The sequence below is a fragment of the Macrobrachium nipponense genome, chromosome 2, assembly GCF_015104395.2.
Source record: "Macrobrachium nipponense isolate FS-2020 chromosome 2, ASM1510439v2, whole genome shotgun sequence".
NCBI lineage: Eukaryota > Metazoa > Arthropoda > Malacostraca > Decapoda > Palaemonidae > Macrobrachium > Macrobrachium nipponense.
Window position 1 is genome coordinate 106,018,293 of NC_087201.1, and position 11,388 is coordinate 106,029,680.

At 38.9% G+C, this 11,388-nt stretch overlaps 1 pseudogene; it reads right to left on the bottom strand.

The window, feature by feature from the left end:
* The window catches only part of LOC135221268 (spectrin alpha chain-like), a 136,960-nt pseudogene extending 128,185 nt beyond the window's left edge, over nucleotides 1–8,775 (bottom strand).
* Nucleotides 8,776–11,388: the final 2,613 nt, after the last annotated feature.

Consider the following 11,388-nt stretch of genomic DNA (forward strand, 5'->3'; position numbering starts at 1 on the left):
AATGTGCCTTTAATGGAGTCATAATATAAGCCTTTATAAAGGAGAAACTAGGTAATGTATCCTCAAAAATCATGGTACTGTCGAAATTGGCTGCTATATTTGGCTCTTTGATCATTGCCAGTCGTAACTTAGCTAACTGGGATGGCTTAACATTGTTACACTAAACACAACGAATAAATACAAGCGCCGAAGGCAAGGCTCATGTATAACAATGCAATATATAATGCCAACACATCAGCATTAATGAGTCAAGCACAAGCTAAAATTTAAAAAAATACATTTAAAAGCAAAACTTGTACGCCTTGACCCACCCCGCCCAAGTACGAATACAATATACAGATTATGCTAACTAGGTTAATGCTTCCTTATTGATGTTAATTTATCCATAGGTCTTGGAAGTTTATGAGAACTAAAAATAAGAACATGACGCCTCAAAATACAATCAAGAGATCCAGTACGAAGGACTGAATATTAAAGTAAAACACCCAGCGTCCAGACTATACGGCAACTTTTATATATATCGATGAGGTCATCACACTGATGTCGGTTAACTTGGGACATAACAAACACCAGGATATTCCATAATTTCAGCACAACACAGAATGAACTTCGAATATGACAACACGCACGTACCACTGGCAATATTATTATATATAACAAAAACCCTAAAACAGAAGTAGTAGGTGTAACATAAATACGTCGGAGGGGTGGGGCTGGGATTTGGCAGTTGTGTAGCTTATGACACTACTATATACAGCTTAAAAATGGTTTGATATTATGTTTCCCGTATCACAATACTCTATATGGGTTGATGCATTCACAGCAGTATTCTACTCGAGTACTGGCATGTACTTACCGGTAAATTTGACGAATTTTGAGGTCGCTGACGGCTAAGCAGACCTCGCCTTACAATCGTCTGACGGCTGATGAACTGCCCCAAGTGGCTCGTCCTATACGTGCGCCAATCCCCTGAGATGTTCTGTGATTTTTGTTTTTCTTTAATCCCTTAAGTTCATTTATTTTCTTTAATTTCGATGCTTGGATTTTTATAACAACATTAAAAAGCAACAAAGTGGATTGACTTCGTATTGTATCAAAAATAGAAAGGAGAAAGGCAAAATATTGTCTAATATTAATGGGGAGACTGCGCAATGAATGGAAGAGCTTCCGTTTTCTGTTATTGTTTTAGGGTAACTTTTACGCGGATTTCTTAGCTCTCGCAAGGTGAATTATGCATCTATAAATAATGTCTGCTTTGTGACATATGTTACAATAACAATTCATTCACGTGTTTATTAATAGTCGTGTAAAACTAGATTAATCCTCTCTGAAATAAATACTTTCAAAAACACACAGTAAATATTGATTACCTTCGTCTTCATGATGATGCTTCCTACAAGTCTTGGCACTTCGTAATCGCCCTTTTATTTATTTTTGTTACCATCTTACAGTAGCCTGTTTTAGTAGTTCTGATATAGTTATTATATTGCTGATGTCTCGGTCACTGTTGCGGCCATCAGCTACAGAATATTCTTTCACCAGTCCTCAGTTTACTACCGATTATAGCTAGAAGATTTTGTTGTAAACAAGTGTGATCATTTGAATTTTCGATATTAAACAATAAATATTTGAGTATTCTAATCTACAATTATTTATTATAATGCATAGTTTTCTTTGGATAATCGCCATGCAGCAACTTCAGTCGAAAATCCACAAATGACTTTTTTTTTTCTGGAGGCTCATTGCTACGAGACAAGTTTTTTTTTTTTTTTTTATTAGTTCCCTTATTCACCGGAGACGGTGTAATAACGTTCGCGTATCTGTAATGACATTCACAGAAATGCATTGCATTTCGTTACTAGTTGTCCAATCCTCAAGAATATTCCTAATTAATATCCTTAGCATTAAGACCAGCGATGGGGAACCTGCGGCCTTCTGGACCATCAGGCGCGGCCTTCTATGGCGCATATATATATATATATATATATATATATATATATATATATATATATATGTATATATATATATATATATCTAATAACAGGAGCCCATAAAAACACCAAAATGTAGAGAGAAAAGTACTATATTTCAGAGGACTGCTGTCTCTCTCTTCAGGTCTATGAATGAGAAAAGTTTACAGAAAAGTTGGTATTTATACCAAGAGATTCGTCCACAAGTAAGCCAATTTAGGTCACCCCCGCTGATATTCTTCCTTTAATCTTCTTAAGCGTTGGTTGAATGAACACTGCGTCGACGATATCTGATATCCAATTCCCTTTTGAGATGTTCATTACCTGCTTCTCTTTTATTAAGGCCGATTCCATCATTTGACTCTTGTACCGGCAGTTGCTGCTATAAATTACACGTGACATATTCCAGTTTATTCTATGGTTATGTCATTTATATGGTTGAAAATAGCCGAGTTCTGTTGTCCATACCTAACTGACCGTTTGTGTTGTATTAATCTCTGGGGAAGTGATTTACCTGTAAATCCGATGTAAGATTGGTCACAGTCCTGGCATGGGATCTCATATACCCAGAGTCTTTGGGAGATGTCTTTTGTTGGACGTTAATCAGGGATTTGGCTAAGGTATTTGGGTAGGTAAATGCAAAAGGGTTGGATTTCCCAAGGGTGTGAGTTACTCTCTTAATCGTCTCCAGGTGGGGAATTTTTATTTTATTGTTGGGTGTGTCTCTGGTCTTGTCTTTAGGGGGTCGGTAGAAAATTATTCGTTTGCTTTTTGAATTGCTTTCTTCAATTATATGGTCAGGATACTTTAAATGAAAGTTGCTTGCGAATTAGTTCAAATTCTTTTTCCAGGAAATCTGGGGAACAAATTCGTAAGGCTCTTAAGAATAGGTTGCTAGCTACACCTATCTTGATAGTATTGTCATGATAGCTAAAGTAGTGAATATATGAAAGTGAGAACGTTGGTTTTCTGTATATGGTAAATTTGTATTCTGTCGTGTCTCTGATTATTAAAACATCAAGAAAAGGAATTTTGTTGTCTGTTTCCCATTCAACTTTAAATTTGATGCTGGGCACTAATGCGTTTAATTTTGAGAGGAATTCATTAAAATTACCCCACTTATTATCCCAAAAATGTTAGTATGTCATCCACGTATCTCATCCACAGCATGTTTTTGGGTTTTATTGCATTTATTACTGTAGTTTCAAAGTATTCCATGTACAGATTGGCTAAAATAGGACTTAAAGGACTACCCATACTACAGGTAATGAACATCTCAAAAGGGAATTGAATATCAGATATCGTCGACGCAGTGTTCATTCAACCAACGCTTAAGAAGATTAAAGGAAGATTATCAGCGGGGGTGACCTAAATTGGCTTACTTGTGGACGAATCTCTTGGTATAAATACCACCTTTTCTGTAAACTTTTCTCATTCATATACCTGAAGAGAGAGACAGCAGTCTCTGAAATATAGTACTTTTCTCTCTACATTTTGGTGTTTTTATGGGCTCCTTTTATTAGATGGAATTCTGTTGTTACAGAAACATTTTTACCAGTCATATATATATATATATATATATATATATATATATATATATATATATATATATATATACATAATCAGAGGAAGACGAACGAAAACCACACATCACTAGGCTGTGTTTTTTTATTATTTGGCCGACGTTTCGTGATTATTTACAGAATTGCATCTTCTGGGCTACACATAAGATAAAAACATAAATACAGTTAAAAGTGTAGTCTAAGAATTCATTTAAAATATAAGAGTGAAAATGAAATAAATAAAAATAAAAACACAACCAACCTAGAGGTCAGACAGCAAGGAACTAAATGGAAGGAAACCACCACAGTACGAACTTAAGCTAGATACAATTGTCTCGCAGATGTACGAGTGTTTAATGATGGTACAAGTTGTTTTATAAACAACGTTTCTAAGATTGTTAAATCTTGAAGATTGGCAGTATGACCGATGACACTAATATCTTTGTTGTCAATGTAGGTTTTACCTTGTTTTGAATGGTTCTTGATATTGGAGCTCTGGGTTCGAGATTGCTACCTGCGCGGAAACTGACTCCCCAATGTGAATCAACGTGCACCTTTAGTCGTCGACTGATAAATCCCACGTAAATCCCATATAAGATTTTTTTGGAATTAATTTGACTGATATGGCTGGGAACTGGTCATGAATAATTTGCGTGAATCTTTTTTGAAAGGTTAGGTCATGGAAATATGGAAAGGTTGCATAGAAACTCATTTTTTGTACAGTTAGAACGTCAGGTCTTCTACTAGAGAAATGTCTATTTAGTAATTGATTTAATTTTCTATATACTAGCCTGGGTGGGAAACAGTTACCTTTAAGCTAACTAAAAATAAAATCTCATTGTGTAAGGCATTCCAGTTAGATGAGAGGACTAGTGCTCTTTCAAGAAGGGTAAAAAATGGAATTAACCTTAAAATTAAATTTACAACTACTATAAAAATTAGATCCGAGTCCTGTAAAAGTTTTCTTTCTAAAAATCGTGGTGTTAAAAGAGTTGTCTTGTCTATATACTTGAACGTCCAGGAATAACAGACAGTTGTTCTCTTTTTCTATAGTAAATTTCATATTCGGGTGTAGTGTATTTAAGTAGTCGAGGAACAGGTCAGCCTCATATTTACCCTTGAAGAGAACAAACATATCATCGACATACCTAGACTAAAAGAGGGGATGAAATCTTAGATGCAACCATCGAGCATGTGCGAACGTAGGGCCAAGGGGGGAACCCATGGCTATGCCATCTACTTGTTTAAATAGTTTACCATTAAAAACAAAAGCAGTGAACAGCACTGCCGTTTCAAGAAGGGTCTTAAAAAGCTTGCCGTTAAAATGACTAAAAGTGGACTCAGGATTGGGAAATAACTTGTCAAGAATCAGTTCAATGGTCTCACCAACTGGAATATTCGTAAACAGAGATTCGCTGTCAAGGCTGGTCATGAATAAGTCGGAATCCTGTAATAAAATAGACTCTTTAAACTGGAGGGAATTATTGAGCGAGTAACTGATCTTTGTTAATGGTTCAAGTATAGGAACGAGAAATTTGGCTAGTTTATAATTTGGTGTATTAAAAGACGCTAAAATAGGACACGCTAAAATAGGAAGTTAAAGACCCGATGGTCACCTTTTTTTCAGAAAAGATTTCGACACCTGGAAGCAACTCGCTAACAAGAAGGACATCGTTATCACAAGGCCCGACAAAGGTAAGGGAACAGTTATCTTGAATAAACACGACTATTTATCCAAAATAGAAAGTATCTTAAACGACAGGAACAAATTAGAAATGATTGGCACTCCCGACTATCTTAATATCTTTAAAATACAAGACAATATTAACCGTTTCCTTAGGTCTTTGGGAAAGGATAATTTCATTGATGAAACTACATATCAGGAAGTATACTTCACAGGTTCTTCTTACGGTACTTTATATAACTTTCCAAAAATTCATAAACCAGGCCTCCCACTCTGGCCTATTTTAGTCTTTTAATACACCAAATTATAAACTAGCCAAATTTCTCGTTCAAACATCCGGCTCTCAACAACTAGACGACTACAACTACTGCGTGATCACTCAACAACTCATACAAAAAAGGCAATACAACATAGGTCAACATGAAAGCCAATGCAACTGGTTATGCAGGGAAGGGTAAATGACATTTCAAGAATTCAATTCAAGCAATCAAGCAAATGACTAAGCAACAAACAGCAACGTAAGCACATTCAAATGGAAATATGAGCACGGAAACATTTCAAACAATGCTTAACAAATCAACATCTCAGGTAATAGCACAAACACACGCACAGCCACCTCAAAGCAACAAAACAGGCAAACAACTCGGGCTACATCACATACCAAACGTGATGCAAGCATACGGGCAATGAGCTCAATCACAATGACCAACAAGACAAGCATCTCCAGCAAGAGAACGTAACAGAAATAATCATTTCAATTAAAGCATCTCATCCAATACAGTGCAATAAATGTGAGATAAGTATTCAAATTAATCATTTCAAACGGTAATTGTGGATTATATTTTATGGTACAAAACCAATTAATAAAAGTAAGAATTGTACCAAAAGTTAATTGTTGCCAAATCGACCAATTAAGGTAAACTTAGTAATAAAGGATTACTCAAAGAATGAAATGGCTAAATCAGTAAGGTAAGTAATGTGGCAATGCTCTCTTCGAGACATTGTCAACTTCAGCAGAATTTCAATCAAAACATATTCATGCAAAATGAAGATAATTCAACTAGACAAAAATTGTGAACATGTAACTTCGTTACGTTCGAAATGTATAGTCATTCCTTGCGAATGAAACAACAATGAACAATATAGCAATGTCAAATTCATCAAATAGTACCCCTTGAAGAGTTTTACTTGTTACTAAGACTGCTGCATAGCTCCACATAACAGCTATCAGTTGCAAAACAATGGGCTGGGTAGAGCTTCATAAGGAGTGACTTCAACCCCGTATAGCATGAGTTACAAATGGACATAATTGACATTTCATATAAAACACATCAGTCGAAGCTGTCTCTGGACAGCATTGTTCGATCTCGCAAGACGCAATAACAATAATTAGCAATACCCTATCTAACACCTTCAAGTCTCTTCCTGTCTCCCACTCTTTAAAAGTTCTCAAAAACATAACATTACACACACACGTTATACTAAATCGTCTCTTACCCACTCCATCATTCTCTGTCTCTGCCCAACAGCAGCTTTCCTTTTCAGCATAAGACTTAACTCAGTTACAGTTCCACTCGCTTCGTTACCGTCACTTTCTGTCCATCGCTCACTCAGCTCGAGTCTGTCAGTCTGTCAAGACCACGGTCCAGATAGAACAGGTCAGCCAGACCGCTCCCCAATGTTAAGCCTCATCTGCACACCTACGTCATCTGAGGGAGTGTGGTGGTGAGAACCATTGAGAACATATAGGTCTAAGAATTTTTTTTTTTTTTCAGAAAAGAATTTTTTTGAAGATGTGATCTTTGAAGTGTCAAAGAATGTAAATAAAATAATACTTGCCTTTTGAAAATAGTTTATCACGTTACAACTTCAATTTTTTTTCTTAGTGCCTCCCTGCATGATTGCCCTTGACATCTCCTCTACTGTATCTAGACTGTGGTCAAGACATGCTACTTACATTTTCGTCATACTGTTCAGTCTCATTCTGTTCGATTTCGTACTCAGCATTATCCCGGGTTCCTTCTTCTTCATCGTCGTCGTGAGCGTTTATCTCGAGTGGGATGATGTGTTCTACTGCTCGAAGATGCTCTTCGCCCTCGAAGAACACTTTTATGGATCTTACTACCCTACGTTCATCAGGGTAGACTGCGATAATTTTACCGAGAGGCCACTGATTGTGTTTCCACTGATTGGCCGTTACTAAGATGTCGCCTTCTCGAAGGGCAGTCGGGGGTCCTCTCGGAAGTCGTGACATTCTTGGAGCTTCTTCATGTATCCATCACGCCAGTACCTCTTGAAGTGGTCCAGGGTCTCAGTTAACCTGAAGTACCTGTGTCGCAGTTACCTCGTGGTCAGGGAGGTGTGCATTTCCTCCTGAGGGACCACAGGCGCCAGTAGTCGTATTACATCACCACGTATAAGATGCGATGGGGTGAGGACTTCCTCCTCTCGTGTGTCCCCAGCATACATTAGTGGATGGTTGTTGATGATGACCTCCTTCACAAGAGTGCGAAGCTCCTCTTCACCGAAGACATTATGGCGAAGTGTGGTCATAAGGGTCCTCTTTACAAACCCCACCCCCCTAATCTCTAGAAAAAACCTCCCTTCCAGAGAGATCTGGGAGTCTGGAACTTCCATCGAATTCCAGCCTTTCGAAGAAATCATTGGCTTGCGTCTTCGTCACAGACCTCCTGCAGGAAAGTACTCGCTGCTCTGAGGGTCACGGCATTGTCAGTGTACACTGTAGAAGGGGCTCCATGGGTAGCTGCAAATCGTCACAGCAACAACACGAAGGTGTCAGCGTCCAGCAGATTGCAGTAGTCCAGATACACTGCCCGGCTGGCTAAACAGGTGATTATAATCGTGTATCCTACTTCCTCTTCGATCTGGATGGGGCAGGTGTGGTCCATGCCGACCTTATCGAAAGGGCGTAGCAGGCGAGTTCTGTCAAATGGAAGGCGGTGGCTGACAAAGAAAAGGCGAGAATGCAGGCCCTACATCCCCCTACCACTCTCTTGGCGATAGCCCTCAGTCCAGGGCTCCAGCATTCCTGTCGATAAAGCGTGATTAATTTGTTGACACCACAATGCATATAAGTGGTATGGAGGAATTCTAAGTATAACATAACTAACATGCCTTTAGGAGGAAACCACATCAACATCAACTGGTTTTTGCAATCAGTTACATTACGTAATCTATTCTCTGTATATACAATGTCATCCCTCATTACTAAGTTTATCTGTTGGATAAAATTAGTTATGTGCGTGGGCACTTGCACGTCATTTTCAAGTTTGTTCTAAATACACAAATTAACAAATGGATCTGCCTTGCAGTTCCCAAACTTTAACACACATGACATGATTTTCTTCAACCTTACGAAACAGACATCACTCCCCTCTAGATTCCATATTTTTCCGGGTGGAGTCAGTGTTCCTTCGCCCCTCAACTCTCGGAAGGCTGCAACAGCCATAGTTTGTTGTTCGTCAGGAGGCTTATGACCATCATCTGGAGGTTCAGTTCTGCCCTTTTGATGGAGAAAGACAGGTCCCTTGTTCCACATGTGGCTAGACTTCAGTTTCTTCAAACTGGCACCTCGTAAGAGTATAGTACCTATCTGCAGGGTTCTCTTCAGTGGGAACATTGCACAGTTCTACAGCACACTCCTGTAGGGTGAAAATGATCTTCCCTACGCGATTAGAGATAAAAGTGTTTTTGCTTCCTTCCCTACTCTGTACCTAGGCCGTAGCTACCTTGCTATTGGCCCATGCTACTATTCTGGAGAAGCTGAATAAACCCTCGAGATGTCTGCATAACCAAAATCCCAATAAGGCTAACAACTCAAGTTTTGGAATGGTTAGTTTAGATTGCTTTTTCGGTGTGACTCATCTTTTAAGTTAGAATGTTCGTTTGACCCTTATGCTGCCTGACATATGCAACGGCTCCATAAGCCTTACTAGAGGCATCAGTGAATACGTGTAGCTCGACAATTCCCAATATAATTCACCTTGGAAATTCTAAGGAATTAACGTATACAAATTCAGTTAAGATTTTATGTGCTTCCCTCTCTTGGTCCTGAGATAGAACATCATCCCATCCTATCCCTTCCTCCCAAAGTTCCTGTAAGAAAAGTTTTCCCCTGACAAAGATGGGACTAACTAATCCTAAAGAATCAAAATTGGCTACTAAAGATGAAAGCAGTTTGCGCTTCGTTATTCTGAGGGAGATATTGGGTTCATTAGTTTTCTTGCAAGGTTTCAAGCTTAAGCAATCAACATCTCTATTCCAAGTTATCCCTAACACAGTGACCGCATTGGGTTCACTACACTATTCATTTGTTGAAATTCGGACAGTTACTGGCCCACCCAGTGGGCTTCACCTAATAATGATTTAGTTTCTACATATGCATTTTCTAGCTGGTTGTAAGACTAATTAGTTTCTACATATGCATTTTCTAGCTGGTTGTAAGACTCAAAGATTTGGATATAGTTATGCACATAGAAAGATTCAATTAATTCCTCCCTCCCTTTCTCTTGGAGGCGAGTCTGAAGTACTTGAGGTAGTATTCAAGGACTAATGGTGACGCCTGAAAGGCGTACGTGGCCGCTGATAAAGGCCCTTGTCGCTACAAGAAACTGGTGTATTTAGTGTCCTCGGGGTTCAACAAAACACGATTAAATGTTTTTGAGATGTCTGATATTACCACATAAGGGTAACTCCTGAATTTGATCAGCAAATCATACAACACTATGACTAGGTTAGGACCAGATACGTATAAACAGTCTTTTAATGAGAGTTCACCATTACCTTTGGATGAAGCGTTGAATACTATGCCAACTGTTTCGACAAGCTCTGCTTTACTCCGAAGTGGGGCAAATACGTAGTACTCTTGAATTTTCGGATTTTCGACTTCCTTAATGAAGCCATCTGTAAGATACGTCTGATGGACGTTTCTGTAATCGTTACGATATTCAGGATCTTTACTGAACTGAAGAACGTATAGTTGGGCAAGAGCGTTTCGATATTTGTTATGGGGTCGTTCGGATCCACTGAATGGTAAACTGACTTGGTATCCATTCTCGGTTTCAGTGATACTTTGCTGAACCTTAAGCATGGCAGTTTGCTCTGAAGTAGAGAACTGCTCGTTCGGGCGCAATTCCAAGTGTCAAGTTTCCACCACATGTCAACATCTACGTCGCTTTCAATGCGACAGCATACTCACAACGTTCGAACATTTGAGACATGTAACCGGTCCAGGACCCACTGAGGCACACGTCCAAATGGTGCAACACCTTTGTGAGTGACGAACACACTCACTCCGCCAGAACAAACAGCTTAAAATAATCTGACCCCACAAGCAAATTGATGTTTCTAAAAATGTCATTTCTTACATCGTCGTCTACCATCACGCACCCCTTGTTCTGTAGACACTTACAAACCCACATTGTGAAAGGGGGTATTAACATCATCATGAACAACTAACTTTACTCTAATGACTCTCGGTCCCATGTGAATTCAGCAAGAAACGTCAGATTCTCCCTTTACTATTTGGGAACAAAAAGGTGCAATGTTTAAAGCAATACGTTTCACCACAGCTAACTTAAATTTCTTAGCAAACCAATTCAAGATGAAGCTTCTCTGACTACCAGTGTCAAGGAACACGCGTGGTTTGTATGGTTTGTCACGACTGTATACTACTGTGGTAGCAGTGGGCAACAAGGTAGCTGGTAGTTCATCAGAAGGTTGATTTTTAACTACTTTAGCGTTAACACAAAGCTTTTCTTTCTTTATGTTAGGTGGGAGTCGATTGTTTATGTCATTGTTAGATGAGTGGTTTTAAACTGGTTGACACATCAGATGGTCTGACAGAAGACGAGAAATTAGAATGGTTGACATGGTGCACAATGGATCTAGACTGATTACTGTTTCTCTCGCAGATCAAACTGCGATGGCGTCCATCACACAATTTGCAGTTGCATTTGCTAATGCACTGTTTTCTAGTGTGCCCAGAAGCGAAACAATTGAAATGCTTCTTGTTCAAAATAAGCTGGCATTTCTTTGATGCAACATTCAGATGCTTTAAACAATTGTAGGCTGAATGATCACTATTACAAAACGGACACTCCCCCATCCAAGGGGCGTCGGTTTCCAAACCCGTCATGCGCGCTGTCTGTAG